Genomic DNA, 21,040 nt, shown 5'->3' with positions numbered 1-21,040 from the left:
GTCGGCGCTCCTCCGGAGGGGGAATCGACCATGGAGGGCCTCTCCATCATCACCAAGGCCTCTCCCATGAGTTGTGAGTAGTTTACCATAGACCTTCGGGTCCATAGTTATTAGCTAGATGGCTTCTTCTCTCTCTTTGATTCTCAATACAAAGTTCTCCTTCCTCTTCTTGGAGATCTATTTGATGTAACTCTTTTTGCGGTGTGTTTGTCGAGATTCGATGAATTGTGGGTTTATGATCAAGTCTATCTATGAGAAATATTTGAATCTCCTCTGAATTCTTTTATGTATGATTGGTTATCTTTGCAAGTCTCTTCGAATTATCAGTTTGGTTTGGCCTACTAGATTGATATTTCTTGCAATGGGAGAAGTGCTTAGCTTTGGGTTCAGTCTTGTGGTGTCCTTTCCCAGTGATAGCAGGGGCAGCAAGGCACGTATTGTATTGTTGCAATCAAGGATAAAAAGATGGGGTTTACAACATATTGCATGAGTTTATCCCTCTACATCATGTCATCTTGCTTAACGCGTTACTCTATTCTTATGAACTTAATACTCTAGATGCTGATACGTCCATTTTGCATCATGCTTTTATATCAATATTTATTGCATTATGGGCTGTTATTACACAATATATATCAATACTTATGGCAATTCTCTCTTATTTTATAAGGTTTACCATGAAGAGGGGGAATGCCGGCAGTTGGAATTCTGGCTGGAAAAGGAGCAAACATTGGAAACCTATTCTGGACTACTCCAAAAGACCTGAAACTCCATGAAACTTATTTTTGGATTTAATAATAATTATTGAGTGGAAGAAACACCTCAAGGGGCCCACACCCTGGCCAGGAGGGTGGGGGCACTCCCACCCCTACTAGGCACGCCCCTTGTCTCCTGGGCCCCCTGGTGGCCCCCCGGTGTCCATCTTATACTATATGAAGGCTTTTTACCTTGGAAAAAAATCATGGGCAAGCTTACGGTATGAAACTCTGCCGCCACGAGGCGGAACCTTGCGGAACCAATCTAGAGCTCCGGCAGAGTTGTTCTGCCAGGGACACTTCCCTCTGGGAGGGGGAAATCATCACCATCGTCATCACCAACGATCCTCTCATCGGGAGGGGGTCAATCTCCATCAACATCTTCACCAGCACCATCTCCTCTCAAACCCTAGTTCATCTCTTGTATCCAATCTTGTATCCAAAACCACAAATTGGTACCTATGGGTTGCTAGTAGTGTTGATTACTCCTTGTAGTTGATGCTTATTGGTTTACTTGGTGGAAGATCATATGTTCAGATCCTTAATGCATATTATTACACCTCTGATTATGAACATGAATATTCTTTGTGAGTAGTTACCTTTGTTCCTAAGGACATGGGTGAAGTCTTGCTATTAGTAGTCATGTGAATTTGGTATTCGTTCGATATTTTGATGAGATGTATGTTGTCTTTTCTCTAGTGGTGTTATGTGAACGTCGACTACATGACACTTCACCATTATTTGGGCCTAGAGGAAGGCATTTGGAAGTAATAAGTAGATGATGGGTTTGCTAGAGTGACAGAAGGTTAAACCCTAGTTTATGTGTTGCTTCGTAAGGGGCTGATTTGAATCCATATGTTTAATGTTGTGGTTAGGTTTACCTTAATACTTTTATTGTAGTTGTGGATGCTTGCAATAGGGGTTAATCATAAGTGGGATGCTTGTCCAAGTAAGGGCAGTACCCAAGCACCGGTCCACCCACATATCAAATTATCAAAGTACCGAACGCGAATCATTTGAGTGTGATGAAACTAGCTTGACGATAATTCCCATGTGTCCTCGGGAGCGCTTTTATCATTATAAGAAATTGTCCAGGCTTGTCTTGCTACAAAAAGGATTGGGCCACCTTGCTGCACCTTATTTACTTTTATTGCTTGTTACTCGTTACAATTTATCTTATCACAAAACTATCTATTACCTACAATTTCAGTGCTTGCTGAGAAAACCTTACTGAAAATTGCTTATCATTTCCTTCTGCTCCTCGTTGGGTTCGACACTCTTACTTATCGAAAGGACTATGATAGAGCCCCTATACTTGTGGGTCATCAAGACTCTTTTCTGGCGCCGTTGCCGGGGAGTGTAGCGCTTTTGGTGAGTGGAACTTGGTAAGGAAACACTTATATAGTGTGCTGAAATTTTCTGTTACTTGTTACTATGGAAACTAATCCTTTGAGGGGCTTGTTTGGGGCATCTTCGCCCCGACCAGTAGAGCAAAGAGTTGCTCCTCAACCTACTGAACCTACTGAAAATGTTCACTTTGAAATTCCTTCGGGTATGATAGAGAAACTGCTAGCTAATCCATTTGCAGGAGATGGAACATTGCATCCCGATTTACACCTTATCTCTGTGGATGAAGTTTGTGGATTATTTAAGCTTGCAGGTATTCCCGACGATGTTTTCAAAAGGAAGGTCTTCCCTTTATCTTTGAAGGGAGATGCATTGACATGGTATAGGCTATGTGATGATACGGGATCTTGGAATTATAAACGATTGAAGTTGGAATTTCACTAGAAGTTCTATCCTATGAATCTTGTTCATCGATCGTAATTACATATATAATTTCTGGCCTCGCGAAGGAGAAAGCATCACTCAAGCTTGGGGGAGGCTTAAGTCAATGTTATATTCATGCCCCAATCATGAGCTCTCAAGAGAAATGATTATTCAAAAAAAATTATGCTCAGCTTTCTCTCAATGATCGCACCATGCTTGATACTTCCTATGCTGGTTATTATATGCTGAAGACTATTGAATTCAAATGGGACTTATTGGAAAGAATTAAATGCAACTATGAAGATTGGGGTTCCGACGATGGTAAGGAGTCAGGTATGACACCTAAGTTTGATTGTGTTAAATCTTTTATGGATACCGATGCTTTTCGTGGATTTAGCTCTAAATATGGACTTGACTCTAAGATAGTAGCTTCTTTCTGTAAATCTTTTGCTACTCATGTTGATCTCCGTAAGGAGAAGCAGTTTAAATATAATCCTCCCATTGAAGTAAAAGTAGTTGCACCTATTACAGTTGAAGAAAAGACTATCACTTATAATGATCCTATTGTTCCTACTACTTATGTTGAGAAACCACCTTTTACTGTTAGGATAAAGGATCATGCTAAAACTTCGACTATTGTTCGTAAGAGTAATACTAGAACTTACACACCTCCTGAGCAAATCAAAGTTGAACCTAGTATTGCTATAGTTAAAGATCTCTTGGATGATAATTTAGATGGGCATGTTATTTATTTCTGTGATGAAGCTGCCAATATTGCAAAACCAGATGCTAAGATACATAGACTTGTTGTAGGCTTGCCTGTTATTTCTGTTAAAATAGGAGATCATTGTTATAATGGCTTGTATGATATGGGTGCTAGTGCTAGTGCAATACCCTATGATTTATATAAAGAAATTATGCATTACATTGCACCCATTGAATTGGAAGGTATTGATGTTACTATCAAGCTTGCTAATAGAGATACTATTTCACCAATTGGGATTGTTAGGGATGTTGAAGTCTTGTGTGTGAAGGTTAAATACCCTGCTGATTTTCTTGTTCTTAGTTCCCCACAAGATGACTTTTGTCCCATTATATTTGGTAGACCCTTCTTGAACACAGTTAAAGCTAAGATTGATTGTGAAAAGGATGTTGTTACGATTGGCTTAGATGATATGACTCATGAGTTTAATTTTGCTAAATTTCGTAGACAACCCCGTGATAAAGAATTACTTAGTAAAGATGAAATAATTGGTCTTGCTTCTATTGCCGTACCTCCTACTGATCCGTTAGAACAATATTTGCTAGACCATGAAAATGGTATGTTTATGAAAGAAAGAAGGGAAATAGATGAAGTGTTCCTTAAACAGGAACCTATTCTGAAACATAACCTTGTCGTTGAAATTCTAGGGGATCCCCCTCCACCCAAGGGTGATCCCGTGTTTGAGTTAAAACCATTACCTGATAATCTTAAGTATGTTTATCTTGATGAAAAGAAAATATATCCTGTTATTATTAGTGCTAACCTTTCAGAGCTGGAAGAGGAAAGATTATTGAAAACTCTGAAGAAGCACCGTGCTGCTATTGGATATACTCTGGATGATCTCAAGGGCATTAGTCCCACTTTATGTCAACACAAAATTAAAGTGGAGGAAGGTGCCAAACCAGTTAGAGATCCTCAACGAAGATTAAATCCCAAGATGAAAGAAGTGGTAAGAAAGGATATACTAAAGCTCCTCGAGGCAGGTATAATTTATCCCGTTGCTTATAGTGAATGGGTAAGCCCTGTCCATTGTGTCCCTAAAAAGGGAGGTATTACTGTTGTTCATGATAAAGATGAATTGATTCCGCAAAGAATTATTACAGGTTATAGGATGGTAATTGATTTCCGTAAATTAAGTAAAGCTACTAAGAAAGATCATTACCCTTTACCTTTTATTGATCAAATGCTAGAAAGACTATCCAGACATACACATTTCTGCTTTCTAGATGGATATTCTGGTTTCTCTCAAATACATGTGTCAGCGGAAGATCAATCAAAAACTACTTTTACTTGCCCTTTCGGTACTTTTGCGTATAGACATATGCCTTTTGGTTTATGTAATGCACTTGCTACCTTTGAAAGATGTATGATGGCTATATTCTCTGACTTTTGTGAAAAGATTTGTGAGGTATTCATGGATGACTTCTCCGTTTATGGATCCTCTTTTGATGATTGCTTGAGCAGCCTTGATCGAGTTTTGCAGAGATGCGAAGACACTAGCCTTGTCTTGAATTGGGAAAAGTGCCACTTTATGGTTAATGAAGGCATTGTCTTGGGGCACAAGATCTCCGGGAGAGGTATTGAAGTTGATAAAGCTAAAGTTGATGCTATTGAAAAGATGCCATGTCCCAAGGACATAAAAGGTATAAGAAGTTTCCTTGGTCATGCCAGTTTTTATAGGAGGTTCATTAAGGACTTTCCTAAAATCTCTAGGCCTCTGACTAATTTATTGCAAAAAGATATCCCTTTTGTCTTTGATGATGATTGTGTAGAAGCATTTGAAATACTTAAGAAAGCTTTGATCACTGGACCTATTGTTCAGCCACCTAATTGGAATTTACCTTTTGAAATTATGTGGTGATGCTAGTGATTATGTTGTAGGTGCTGTTCTAGGGCAAAGAGTTGATAAGAAATTGAATATTATCCAGTATGCTAGTAAGACACTTGATGCTCCCCAGAGAAATTATGCTACTACTGGAAAAAAAACTTAGCAGTTGTGTTTGCATGTGATAAGTTTAGACCTTATATTGTTGATTCCAAAGTTACTATTCACACTGATCATGCTGCTATTAAATATCTTATGGAAAAGAAAGATGCTAAGCCTAGACTCATTAGATGGGTTCTCTTGCTCCAAGAATTTGATTTGCATATTATTGATAGAAAGGGAGCTGAGAACTCCGTTGCAGACAACTTGTCTAGGTTAGAGAATGTTCTTGATGACCCACTGCCTATTGATGATAGCTTTCCTGATGAACAATTAGCAGTCATTAATGCTTCTCGTACTGCTCTGTGGTATGCTGATTATGCTAATCACATTGTTTCTAAATTTATACCACCTAGTTTCACATACCAGCAAAAGAAAAAGTTCTTCTATGATTTAAGACATTACTTTTGGGATGACCCACACCTTTATAAAGAAGGATTAGATGGTGTTACTAGACATTGTGTACCTGAGCATGAACAGGAACAGATCCTACGCAAGTGTCACTCTGAATCTTATGGAGGACACCACGCTGGAGACAGAACTGCACATAAGGTATTGCAATCCGGTTTTTATTGGCCTACTCTCTTCAAAGATGCCCGCAAGTTTGTTTTGTCTTGTGATGAATGTCAAAGAATTGGTAATATTAGTAGACGTCAAGAAATTCCTATGAATTATTCTCTTGTTATTGAATCGTTTGATGTTTGGGGCTTTGATTATATGGGACCTTTTCCTGCCTATAATGGTTATACACATATTTTAGTTGTTGTTGATTACGTTACTAAGTGGGTAGAAGCTGTTCCAACTAGTAGTGCTGATCATAACACTTCTATTAAAATGCTTAAAGAAGTTATTTTTCCGAGGTTTGGAGTCCCTAGATATCTTATGACTGATGGTGGTTCACATTTTATTCATGGTGCTTTCCGTAAGATGCTTGCTAAGTATGATGTTAATCATAGAATCGCATCTCCTTATCACCCACAGTCTAGTGGTCAAGTAGAGTTGGGCAATAGAGAACTCAAATTAATTTTGCAAAAGACTGTGAATAGATCTAGAAAGAATTGGTCCAAGAAACTTGATGATGCACTGTGGGCCCATAGAACTGCATACAAAAATCCTATGGGTATGTCTCCGTATAAGATGGTTTATGGAAAAGCTTGTCACTTACCTCTAGAACTTGAACATAAAGCATATTGGGCTATTAAAGAGCTCAATTATGACTTCAAACTTGCCGATGAGAGGAGGTTGTTTGATATTAGCTCACTTGATGAATGGAGAACCCAAGCCTATGAGAATGCCAAGCTATTCAAAGAAAAAGTCAAACACTAGCATGAAAAAAGGATACAAAAGCATGAGTTTAACGTAGGTGATTATGTGTTATTATTCAACTCTCGTTTAATATTTTTTGCAGGAAAACTTCTCTCTAAATGGGAAGGTCCTTACGTTGTCGAGGAAGTCTACCGTTCGTTTGCCATAAAAATCAACAACTTCGAAGGCACAAGTCCGAGGGTGGTGAACAGTCAAAGAATTAAACATTATATTTTAGGTAATCCTATCAATGTTGAAACTAATATTATTGAAACCGTAACCCCGGAGGAATACATAAGGGACACTTTCCAGAACGTTCCAGACTCCGAAAACGAATAGGTATGTGGTACGATAAGTAAACCGACTCCAAAACAATTCTAAAAGCATTTTTATTAGTTTTGGAATATTTAAGAATTTTAGGAAGAAAGAAGTAGTCCAGGAAGGACACAAGGCCTCCACGAGAGTGGAGGGCGCGCCCACCCCTACTAGGCGCGCCCCCTGTCTCGTGGACACCTCGTGTGCCTCCCGGACTCCATTTTCTTGCACATTACATATTTTGGTCGGTAAAAATTCATTATATAATCTCCCGAAAGTTTTGACCACCGTATCACGCAAATATCCTCTGTTTTTGTTTCGAGCTATTTTTTGTTACAGATCTAGAGCACCATGGCATCACCCTCCTTCAACAATGAAGACAAGGATGCTTGGCTATTGAAGATAGAGCTGAAAAGAGAAGAACCAGAAGAGATCAACAAGGATGAAGGGATCAAGAAAGCCATGGAGGTTCAAGCCCCGGCAGTGAAAGAAGAAGGCATCCCTCAACCCTTACCTAACCTCTTTACTCCAACTGAGATTGAAGCTTTCAAGATGATTGAGTTAGCTCGCATATAGAATAAGTATCTCACACAGGAGAATATTTTGTTGAAGGATCATATCGCCAGACTCAAGAGCATTATCCGCAAGTTGGAGGAGCTTTTACGCTCGATGTGCGATTATCCACCATCATCATCACCACCTCCATCACCTTCGAGGACATAATCACATGAGTATGGGCACTCCCCTTGGCAACTGCCAAGCTTGGGGGAGGTGCCCTGGTATCGTATCACCATCACACTCTTATCTTTACCGTTTAATTTAGTTCGATCCTTTCAGTAGTATCTTGATCTGGTAGATTGAAGTTTTGATATCAAGTAGTTTTGAGTTTGCTTTGTGATCTCTTTATGTAATCGAGTCCGTGAGTTATCTATAATAAATATTAGTTTTGAGTCAAGGGCTTTGCTATCTTGCTATGATCTTGAGAAAAATAGAAAGAATAAAAAGAATAAAAGAGTTCGTATTGATCTTATGGATAGTAATGACTTCATACATAGAAAGTATGAGGCTTAAAAGTTGTTGAGAGTTGATAAGCATAGTTTTGGTCATCGTTGCAATTAATAGGAAGTAATAAGGAAAGAGAGGTTTCACATATAAATATACTATCTTAGACATCTTTTATGATTGTGAGCACTCATTAAGTATGACATGCTAAAAGAGTCGACGTTGGACAAGGAAGACAACGTAATGGTTTATGTTTTCTCACATCTCAGTTAAAGTATATTGTCATTGACCTTCCAAACATGTTGAGCTTGCCTTTCCCCCTCATGCTAGTCAAATTCCTAGCACTAAGTAGAGATACTACTTGTGCTTCCAAATACCCTTAAACCCAGTTTTGCCATGAGAGTCCACCATACCTACCTATGGATTGAGTAAGATCATTCAAGTAAGTTGTCATCGGTGCAAGCAATAAAAATTGCTCTCTAAATATGCATGATTTATTAGTGCGGAGAAAATAAGCTTTATACGATCTTGTTATGGAAGCAATAAAAGCGACAGACTGCACAATAAAGGTCCATACACAAGTGGCAATATAAAGTGATGTTCTTTCGTACTAAGATTTTATGTATCCAACCCTAAAAGCGCATGACAACCTCTGCTTCCCTCTGCGAAGGGCCTATCTTTTAATTTATGTTCTTACTTTACTTTATACTTGAGTCAAGGTGATCTTCACCTTTCCCCTTTTTCATTTTATCCTTTGGCAAGCTCCTCGTGTTTGAAAGATCATGATATATATATATATCCAATTGGATGTTCGTTAGCATTGACATCACCTAAAGGTGAATACGTTGGGAGGCAACACAATAAGCCCCTATCTTTCTTAGTGTCCGGCTGAAACTCCATAACCACAAGTATTGCGTGAGTGTTAGCAATTGTAGAAGATTATATGATAGTTGAGTATGTGGACTTGCTGAAAATCTCTATTCTTGACTCTTCGTGATGTTACGATAAATTGCAATTGCTTCAATGACTGAGATTATAGTTTGTTAGCTTTTAATGAAGTTTCTGAACCATATTTGACATTGTGAATCGATTGTTACTTGAGCATAAGAATTCATATGACAAAATCTATATATGTTGCTGTTATAAGAACGATCATGATGCCCTCATGTCCGTACTTTATTTTTTATTGACACCACTATCTCTAAACATGTGGACATATTTTTCGATTTCGGCTTCCGCTTGAGGACAAGCGAGGTCTAAGCTTGGGGGAGTTGATACGTCCATTTTGCATCATGCTTTTATATCATAATTTATTGCATTATGGGCTGTTATTACACATTATATATCAATACTTATGGCTATGCTCTCTATTTTATAAGGTTTACCATGAAGAGAGGGAATGCCGGCAGCTCGAATTCTGGCTGGAAAAGGAGCAAACATTGGAAACCTATTATGCACTGCTCCAAAAGACCTGAAACTCCATGAAACTTATTTTTCGATTTAATAAGAATTACTGAGCGGAAGAAACACCTCAGGGGGGCCACACCCTGGCCAGGAGGGTGGGGGGCATGCCCACCCCTACTAGGCGCGCCCCCTATCTCCTGGGCCCCCTGGTGGCCCCCCGATGTCCATCTTCTGCTATTTGAAGGCTTTTACCCTGGAAAAAATTGTGGGCAAGCTTACGGGACGAAACTACACCACCACGAGGCTGAACCTTGGCGGAACCAATCTAGAGCTCCGGCAGAGCTGTTCTGCCGGGGACACTTCCCTCCGGGAGGGGGAAATCATCACCATCGTCATCACCAACGATCCTCTCATTGGGAGGGGGTCAATCTCCATCAACATCTTCACCAGCACCATCTCCTCTCAAACCCTAGTTCATCTCTTGTATCCAAAACCACAAATTGGTACCTGTGGGTTGCTAGTAGTGTTGATTACTCCTTGTAGTTGATGCTTATTGGTTTACTTGGTGGAAGATCATATGTTCAGATCCTTAATGCATATTATTACACCTCTGATTATGAACATGAATATGCTTTGTGAGTAGTTACGTTTGTTCTGAGGACATGGGTGAAGTCTTGCTATTAGTAGTCATGTGAATTTGGTATTCGTTCGATATTTTGATGAGATGTATGTTGTCTTTCCTCTAGTGGTGTTATGTGAACGTCGACTACATGACACTTTCACCGTTATTTGGGCCTAGAGGAAGGCATTGGGAAGTAATAAGTAGATGATGGGTTGCTAGAGTGACAGACGCTTAAAACCTAGTTTATGTGTTGCTTCGTAAGGGGTTGATTTGGATCCATATGTTTAATGTTGTGGTTAGGTTTACCTTAATACTTTTATTATAGTTGCGGATGCTTGCAATAGGGGTTAATCATAAGTGGGATGCATGTCCAAGTAAGGGCAGTACCCAAGCACCGGTCCACCCACATATCAAATTATCAAAGTACCGAATGCGAATCATATGAGTGTGATGAAACTAGGTTGACGATAATTCCCATGTGTCCTCAGGAGCGCTTTTCTCATTATAAGAAATTGTCCAGGCTTGTCCTTTGCTACAAAAAGGATTGGGCCACCTTGCTGCACCTTATTTACTTTTATTGCTTGTTACTCGTTACAATTTATCTTATCACAAAACTATCTTTTACCTACAATTTCAGTGCTTGCACAGAAAACCTTACTGAAAACTGCTTATCATTTCCTTCTGCTCCTCGTTGGGTTCGACACTCTTACTTATCGAAAGGACTACGATAGATCCCCTATACTTGTGGGTCATCAGATGCAGGCAGGAGTCAGTCGATGTGTGGAGTAATAATAGTAGATGCAGAATCATTTCAATCTACTTGTTGCGGACACGATGCCTATATACATGATCATGCCTAGATATTCTCATAACTATGCACTTTTCTATCAATTGCTCGACAGTAATTTGTTCACCCATCGTAATAATTATGCTATCTTGAGATAAGCCACTAGTGAAACCTATGGCCCCCGGGTCTATCTTTTATCATATAAGTTTTCCATGTACTTTTATTTGCATCTTTTATTTTCCAATCTATATCATAAAAATACTAATAATATTTATCTTATCATATTATCTCTATCAGATGTCACTTTCGCAAGTTTCTGTGAAGGGATTGACAACCCCTTTATCGTGTTGGTTGCGAGGTTCTTGTTTGTTTGTGTAGGCGCGTGGGACTTGTGAGGAGCCTCCTACTGGATTGATACCTTGGTTCTCAAAACTGAGGGAAATACTTACGCTACTTTGCTGCATCACCCTTTCCTCTTTAAGAAAAAAACCAATGCATGCACAAGAGGTAGCACTCCTCTATCTCTCTCAAACTTTATATCTCCCTGGTTCACATACACATGTCTCGCTCGCGGTACATATAGCCCATCCAACACTCTCCGCCCTTGTTCTCTCTCTATGTGACACACACCCCTCTAAGTACCATAATCCCTCACTCCATCATAGGCGCACGCACTCCCACCCTAAGTGTGATTATCCCTCACTAGCCATCAGGAACACACGTATTGTCTCCTTCCATCCATACATGTTATCTCGATATCTCTTGGGGTATCTTCTATCGCGCACACACCTTGTCACTCGATCTCCCACCCACATAGTCCCATAATGATCTCCAGGGGATCTCTCTATGACAAAAATACACTCTCTCCTCCCCATGTCTGCATTTTCTCTGTACGTCTCTCTCGACCTCTCTACCTTGTTTGTCAGACCCCTCTGGGCCACGTGCTAGGGGTCTTTCTCTCTCAGTTGCAAACAACCACACACTATCTCCTCACCTTGCTTCCATTGTTGAAGATGCATGTGTGATATGTTTGCATAAGACACACACGCCTTTTCTCTACTTTTATCGTGTGTTGTCCATGTCTCTTTCACACATGCACACACACTTTTTCACTCACTCTTTCTATTTCTCTCTCTCTCTCTCTCTCTCTCTCTCTCTCTCTCTCTAGTTAGGGACTCCCTCACGTCCATAAGCATATGGATGTTTTGAAAATTCAAACCTCAGAAAAGTTTGACCAGGTATATGTGGAGAAAAACTTACATATGGAACAATCATTAGATTCATCACAACATGTACTTACTTCATACTATCATTTATCTTTGGTATTGTAGATATAAGTAATTTCTTTACAAACTTGGTTGAAGTTTCAAAATTTTGACTTTCAAAAAATGTCGGCACTACATTATCAAACGGAGGGAGTAGCTTTTTCTCTCTCCGCTATCTCTCACGGGCCTCCCCTCTCACTCGAACTCTCTATACCGACGGATTATATGCTCACTGTGTCAGCGTATAGCTCCATATATTGTTTAGCTGACCGGTCAACCAATCCACATGCTGCCTTGTCGGCTCGTGTTCTCTATCTTTGTGTGCTAGCCCATGTGGCAGTGGGTGAAAATAAGTAAACTAGAGACCCATCTGACACGCGGTGAAGTAAACAAAGTTGAAACCACTCGGGGTAGCACCCCGCACGATAGTAAATTGAGGGCGCATTGAGGACACACTTCTTCCGCGTGAAGGACGCACTCGCGCACAATTCATCACTTCACGGCGTCATGCACAGAAGGACGCACTCGCGCACACCCAGCAGGCCCTCCACTATGTAGGCCAAAACACGTGCCAAATTCACTTGTGATACATTTGGCATCGATGCCCCTCCATTGTTCACCTGATGCCCCAATCTGGATCACGTACTTTGCTCCGGTGCCAAATTAACACACGCAATGAAAAAACACTTGCGTGGGAGAGAGAGGACTGAGGAAATAAAAAACACTTGTTTGGGAGAGTGAGGGGCTGGTGTAGTTGGTTTGATTGATTTGTTTATACATGTGGGTCTGTGTGCACAGCAGTGCGAACTCATTCACATCACGAGAGCGGTGCCAAAATCTTTTGATTTGACATCGATGCGTATTATGTGGCATACTTTTGGGAAATATGGCATCGGCCACATAGTGGAAGGCAACAAATGCCCAAGCTCTTTACGTGCTCCTAGGTAAATGAGAGGAAAGAGAAAGAGAGAGAGAGCGTGAAAAAATATCAGTAGCCAGCCAATCCTATTGTATGAGCGAAGGATATTGGTACCTCTTGATGACACGGCAATCTTATATAGCCAACTGCTCTAATATGTTCTCTTCTTTTGCAGATAAAAAAGACTCGAAAGTGAAAAATGTGTTGCACTATAACAATCTCATCGAATGCCTTGATCTCCATCTTATAGAAATTGATTTGATCGACTACCGAGGTAGTACATCTGAGATTAAATTGGCCAGGTTCTTTGTTCTGGAGGCAAGTGTGCTCAAGGTAATAAGGTTTGGCGTTCTCTGGCTCAACAATGAATGGCGTGCTGATCAACGCAAGCGTCTAAGCCTAAATGACAAAGTCTCCGCAGAAGCTGAATTTGTTTTTGAAACATCAAGTGGCCAGAGACTCGAAATTTAATTTTCCCATTAGTGACTTGTCAGGGCGGTGGATTTTAGTTTGTACGACAATGCCGCATCCACCTAATGTAACAAAAGTTCTTAGGTAAACTTCCTAGTAATTCCCTCTTCGTAGGTGCAGCATTACTCCTAACTTTTGTAATATCAGTTTGAAACTTGTAATATGGCCGTGTCCTATTCCTTCGTTTTCAAAATCCTGCGAATCAAAGAGGTCCTGAGTTGGTGATGATGTTGTGCCTGCCATCTTTCACCAATAGCCGTCGGATCTAGATCTGACGCATACAAACCAAACTTCTCTAGTTTTGCAAAAAGATGCCCGCACTTGTTCCCTATTTACAAACAATTCCTTATCTCTCACAATCAGCCTCATCTCCTCCCCACCACATCTAGAAGGCCATGGAAAAATCTAGCGCGATGGCCGCTGCCGGTGCTGTCCACCCCCAATCTTGGTGTTCCGTGCAATGCACGGTCATCTATGCAAACACGGCTAGTTGTAAGCAGGCTAGCTCTACAGCCATGATGATAGTGACTGTAGACGGTGAGGCTGACTATGGTATGCCGAACACGGCAACTATACTCAGGTGTCATCTCCGGCGCAGGGTCTTGTCACTTCACTGTGAGGAGCAGCACGTAATTTGACCAACGGGTAGTACAGTGCTACTACATTGGTAGTACTAGTACTAGTACTAGCACCACCGTCTGGATTCAGTAGTACTACCACGTCCATCTAGATTTAGTATTTGACTAGCAATATCTAGTAATGCATGTCATAAAAAATGTACTACTCCCTCTGTAAATAAATACATGGTGTATTGTTTTATTCCTATCGGTGAGAGAACTTAGTGTCTTTTGCTAATTAATAGGATTACATGCAATGAACTAACCACTGCATGTCATGTTTGGTAGTCTCAAGCTAATCAAAGCATGCACTGCCCACATCTCTCATTGGTTGATATGTCACGAAATAATAAATGAGGAGGGAGTTAATGTACCGTGCCTAAGTGTTTTGGGATTATTTGGTTTTTGTAAGATGACTTTGATACGTCTCCAACGTATCTATAATTTATGAAGTATTCATGCTATTATATTGTCTGTTTTGGATGTTTAATGGGCTTTATTATACACTTTTATATTATTTTTGGGACTAACCTATTAACTGGAGGCCTAGTCCAAGTTGTTGTTTTTTGCCTATTTTAGTGTTTCGCAGAAAAGGAATATCAAACGGAGTCCAAACGGAATGAAACCTTAGAGAGAGTTATTTTTGGAGAAAACGCAATCCAGGAGACTTGGAGTAGATGTCAGGGAAGCAACAAGGTGGCCACGAGGGTCCAGGGTGCACCCCCACCCTTGTGGGCCCCTCGTGGCTCCCCTGACTGACTTCCTTCGCCTATATATACTCATGTACCCTGAAAACATTGAGGAACACAATATATCGGGAGTTCCGCCGCCGCAAGCCTCTGTAGCCACCAAAAACCTATCGAGAGCCCGTTCCAGCACCCTGCCGGATGGGGGATCCCTCACAGGTGGCCATCTTCATCATCCCGATGCTCTCCATGACGAGGAGAGAGTAGTTCACCCTTGGGGCTGCAGGTATGTACCAGTAGCTATGTGTTTGATATCTCTCTCTCTCTCTCATGTTCTTTATTTTGCACGATCTTGATGTACCGTGAGCTTTGCTATTATAGTTGGATCTTATGATGTTTCTCCCCCTCTACTCTCTTGTAATTGATTGAGTTTTCCCTTTGAAGTTATCTTATCGGATTGAGTCTTTAAGGATTTGAGAACACTTAATGTATGTCTTGCATGTGCTTATCTATGGTGACAATGGGATATTCATGTGATCCACTTGATGTACGTTTTGGTGATCAACTTGCGGGTTCAGTGACCTTGTGAACTTATGCATAGGGGTTGGCACACGTTTTCATCTTAACTCTCCGGTAGAAACTTTGGGGCACTCTTTGAAGTACTTTGTGTTGGTTGAATAGATGAATCTGAGATTGTGTGATGCATATCATATAATCATGCCCACGGATACTTGAGGTGACATTGCAGTATCTAGGTGACATTAGGGTTTTGGTTGATTTGTGTCTTAAGGTGTTATTCTAGTACGAACTCTATGATAGATCGAATGGAAAGAATAGATTCGTGTTATTTTACTACGGACTCTTGAATAGATCGATCAGAAGGGATAACTTTGAGGTGGTTTCGTACCCTACAATAATCTCTTCGTTTGTTCTCTGCTATTAGTGACTTTGGAGTGACTCTTTGTTGCATGTTGAGGGATAGTTATATGATCCAGTTATGTTATTATTGTTGAGAGAACTTGCACTAGTGAAAGTATGAACCTTAGGCCTTGTTTCCTAGCATTGCAATACCGTTTACGGTCACTTTTATCCCTTGCTACCTTGCTCTTTTTATATTTTCAGATTACAAATACCTATATCTACCATCCATATTGCACTTGAATCAACATCTCTTTGCCGAACTAGTGCACCAATACAACTTACCATTGTATTGGGTGTGTTGGGGACACAAGAGACTCTTTGTTATTTGGTTGCAGGGTTGTTTGAGAGAGACCATCTTCATCCTACGCCTCCCACGGAGTGATAAACCTTAGGTCATCCACTTGAGGGAAATTTGCTACTTTCCTACAAACCTCTGAACTTGGAGGCCCAACAACGTCTGCAAGAAGAAGGTTGCGTAGTAGACATCAAGCTCGTTTCTGGCGCCGTTGTCGGGGAGGTGAGTGCTTCAAGGTATATCTTTAGATCTTGCAATCAAATCTTTTAGTTTCTTGTTTTATCACTAGTTTAGTTTATAAAATAAAATTACAAAAAAATGGAATTGAGTTTGCCTCATATGCTTCATCTTTTTAATGTCTTTTGTGAAAATGATGGGAAGGAAATTTGTGCTCAAGTACTAGAAGAAGAATTACATAGAATGCTTGGGATAAAATATGTGAATGATGAGCATGATTGCAATGTTGTTAGTATGAATTCTTTGAATACCCATGATGCTAATGATATGCAAAGCCACAAGCTTGGGGATGCTATGTTTGATGAATATGATATTTTTTGTCCCCCAATTTTTGATGAGAATATTTATTATGATGAAAGCATGCCTCCTATTTATGATGATTATATTGATGAAAGTGGATTCGGAGAGGTCATGACTTTATTTAGTGATGAATCCACTATTTCGGAAGAGGTTCCAATTGATTATGAGAACAAAGTTGCTATCTATGATGATTATTGTGATGACTTGTATGCTATTAATAATAATGATAACCATGAAACTTGTCATCATGATTTTAGTTTTCAGTTGGATTATGCCTCACATGATAATTATTTTGTTGAGTTTGCTCCCACTACTATTCATGAGAAGAAATTTGCTTATGTGGAGAGTAGTAAAATTTCTATGCAAGTAGATCATGAAAAAGAATGCTTTAGGTGCTGGTTATATGGTCGAATTCATTCATGATGCTACTGAAAATTATTATGAGAGAGGATCATATGCTTCTACATATTGCAATAATATCAAGTTTCCTCTCTATGTGTTGAAAATCTTGAAGATTTGCTTGTTTTACCTTCCTATGCTAGTTGATTACTGTTCACATAAGTTGTTTGCTCACAAAATCCCTATGCATAGGAAGTGCGTCATACTTAAATGTGATAGTCATATTCTTCATGATGCTCTCTTTATGTTTCAATTCTTATCTTTTATGTGAGCATCACTGAAATCATCATGCATAGCTAGGGGCATTAAACGTTACCGCTTGTTGGGAGGCAACCCAATTTTATTTATGTTTATTTGCTTATTGTTCCTGTTTAGTAATAAATAATTCATCTAGCCTCTGGTTAGATGTGTTTTTATGTTTTAATTAGTGTTTGTGCCAAGTACAACCTTTGGGAAGACTTGGGTGAAGTCTATGTGATCTTGGTGTAAAAAACAGAAACTTTTGCGCTCACGCGATTAGCTTCCATTTTTTTACTGGATAGTGATTTTAGGTTTATTATTTTTGTAGATGATTAATAGATAAATTCCTCAGGTCCACCAATTTATTTCAGAATTTTTGGAGTTACAGAAGTATTCGAATGATATAGATTACTACAGACTGTTCTGTTTTTGACAGATTCTGTTTTCTATGTGTTGTTTGCTTATTTTGATGAATCTATGAGTAGTATCGGAGGGTATGAACCATAGAGAAGTTGGAATATAGTAGATATTACATCAATATGAATTTAGAATGAGTTAAAAACAGTAACTAAGTGGTGGTTTTATTTTCTTATACTAACGAAGCTTATGAGACTTTCTGTTGAGTTTTGTGTTGTGAAGTTTTCAAGTTTTGGGTAAAGATTCGATGGACTATGGAATAAGGAGTGGAAAGAGCCTAAGCTTGGGGATGCCCTAGGCACCCCAAGGTAATATTCAAGGACAACCAAGAGCCTAAGCTTGGGGATGCCCCGGAAGGCATCCCCTCTTTCGTCTTCGTTCATCGGTAACTTTACTTGAAGCTATATTTTTATTCACCACATGATATGTGTTTTGCTTGGAGCATCATTTTATTTTGTTAGTATTTGCTTTCTGTTATTTAGAATAATTTTTTGCATCTATATTTTCAATAAAAATGTCTAGGATAGCCTTTACCATGCTTATTATGCAAGTATACATGTTTCTATTTCAAAATGGAAAGTTTACCGCTGTTGCAAAAATTCCCTAGAAAAGTAAGAGAATGATATAATATTGAAACTTTTTGCATATTGAGCTCTGATAAATCTTCTACAGTTTAGTATTTTTCTCATAACTTTTGGCGTTAGGGAAGCATGATGAATCTTGCATTCTTTACAGACTATACTGTTTTGGCGGATTGCTGTTATGTTTTCATTGTTTGCATATGTTTGCTTGTTTACTGATTCTATTTGAGGATAGGAGTATTAAATATGCAGAGACATTTAGTATGCAATGTTGAATAATAATTTTGTGATTTGTTACAGTATAAAATGGTATGGTCTTTGCATTGGTTTATACTAACTTATCTCACGAGTTCTTGTTGAGTTTGGTGTGGATGAAGCTTTCGAGATTTAGAAAACCGAGATATAAAAGGAATCAAGGAGACACAAAAGCTCAAGCTTGGGGATTCCCAAGGCACCCCAAGATAATATTTCAAGAACTCTCAAGCATCCAAGCTTGGGGATGACCCAGTAGGCATCCCACCTTTCTTCTTCAACAATTATCGGTTAGTATCTGTTGAACCTAAGTTTTTGCTTCTTCACATGATGTGTGCTATCCTTGAAATGTCATGTTTTTTGTTTTGCTTGTTGTTTGAATAATATCCCAAGATCTGAAATTCTTAAATTAGAGAGAGTCTTCACATAGCTACATAATTATTTAACTACTCATTGATCTTCACTTATATCTTTTTGGAAGTAGTTTGTCATTTACTCGTGTGCTTCACTTATATCTTATGAGTAAATGGTTGAATGATTTGAATATCATAAATATGAAATTATATATGTTTCATATGCTTATCCCATGGGGAGTAATGACTTCACATATAAGAAGTAGAGGTGGTAAATTTACTGAAGGTTAGCAAACATTGTATTGGTCACTTGAACAATTCATGAAAGAATATTGAAGGAAGGGAGATTTCACATATAAATTTAATATCTTGGACATCTTTTGCAATTGTGAGCACTCATTAAAATATGACATGCTAAAAGGTTGATGTTGGACAAGGAAGACAACTTAATGGGTTATGTTTTCCTATATCTGAACGTTATATTGTCTTGGATCGTCCAACATGTTGGGCTTGCCTTTCCCTCTCATGCTAGCCAAATTCTTTGCACCAAGTAGAAATACTACTTGTGCTCCCAAACATCCCTTAAACCAGTTTTGCCATGAGAGTCCACCATACCTACCTAAGGATTGAATAAGATCCTTCAAGTAAGTTGTCATCGGTGGATGCAATAAAAATTGCTCTCTAAATATGTATGATCTATTAGTGCGAAGAAAATAAGCTTTATACGAACTTGTGATAGGGAAGAAATAAAAGCGACGGACTGCATAATAAAGGTCTTTATCACAAGTGACAATATAAAGTGACGTTATTTTGCATTAAGATTTTGTGCATCCAACCATAAAAGCGCATGACAACCTCTACTTCCCTCTGTGAAGGGCTTATCTTTTACTACTATCTTCTACCCTTATGCAAGAGTCATGGTGATCACCACCTTTCCTTTTTACATTTTTTCTTTTGGCAAGCACTTTATGTTGGGGTGATCTGGATATATATATCCACTTGGATATAGACGTTCATAGATTATTATTGTTGCCATTACCCTTGAGGTAAAAGGTTGGGAGGCAAAACTATAAGCCCCTATCTTTCTCTATGTTCGATTAAAACTTTGAACCCATAAATATCACGTGAGTGCTAGCAATTGTGAAAGATTAAATGATAGTTGAGTATGTGGAGTTTCCTAAATCAAAGCTCTGACATAGACCCTTCCTGAAAATAAGATGAATTGCAATTGTTTGATGACTGAGAATATAGTTTGTTAGTTTCAAGAAAGTTTATGATCTATACTTTAACATGTGAATAGCTTGTTACTTGATCATGAAAAGCTTTATGAGATGAGCTACTGCTATGACATATAATGATGCTAGAAAAGGTGACTGAAATTATCATTGATCAAACTTGTGCACCTGCTAGCATTCACACTTCATAAATTCTTTCTTTTATCATTTACCTACTCGAGGACGAGCAGCAAATTAAGCTTGGGGATGTTGATACGTCTCCAACGTATCTACAATTTATGAAGTATTCGTGCTATTATATTATCAGTTTTGGATGTTTAATGAGCTTTATTATACACTTTTATATTATTTTTGGGACTAACCTATTAACCGGAGGCCCAGTCCAAGTTGTTGTTTTTTTGCCTATTTGAGTGTTTAACAGAAAAGGAATATCAGACGGAGTCCAAATGGAATGAAACCTTCGGGAGAGTTATTTTTGGAACAAATGCAATCCAGGAGACTTGGAGTAGACGTCAAGGAAGCAACGAGGTGGCCACGAGGGTCCAGGGCGCGCCCCCACCCTCATGGGCCCCTCGTGGCTCCCCTGACCGACTTCCTTCACCTATATATACTCACGTACCCTGAAAACACAATAGATCGGGAGTTCCATCGCCGCAAGCCTCTGTAGCCACTAAAAACCTCTCGGGAGCCCGTTCCGGCACCCTGTCGGAGGGGGGATCCCTCAGCGGTGGCCATCTTCATCATCCCGGCACTCTCCATGACAAGGAGGGAGTAGTTCACCCTCGGGCCTGAGGGTATGTACCAGTAGCTATGTGTTTGATCTCTCTCTCTCTCTCGTGTTCTTTATTTGGCACGATCATGATGTACCGTGAGCTTTGCTATTATAGTTGGATCTTATGATGTTTCTCCCCCTCTACTCTCTTGTAATGGATTGAGTTTTCCCTTTGAAGTTATCTTATCGGATTGAGTCTTTAAGGATTTGAGAACACTTGATGTATGTCTTGCATGTGCTTATCTCTGGTGACAATGGGATATTCACGTGATCTACTTGATGTACGTTTTGGTGATCAACTTGCGGATTCAGTGACCTTGTGAACTTCTGCATAGGGGTTGGCACACGTTTTCGTCTTGACTCTCCAGTAGAA

This window comes from Triticum dicoccoides, chromosome 1B (genome assembly GCF_002162155.2).
Source record: "Triticum dicoccoides isolate Atlit2015 ecotype Zavitan chromosome 1B, WEW_v2.0, whole genome shotgun sequence".
Classification (NCBI taxonomy): Eukaryota; Viridiplantae; Streptophyta; class Magnoliopsida; order Poales; family Poaceae; genus Triticum; species Triticum dicoccoides.
Note: the sequence above shows the minus strand (reverse complement) of the source record.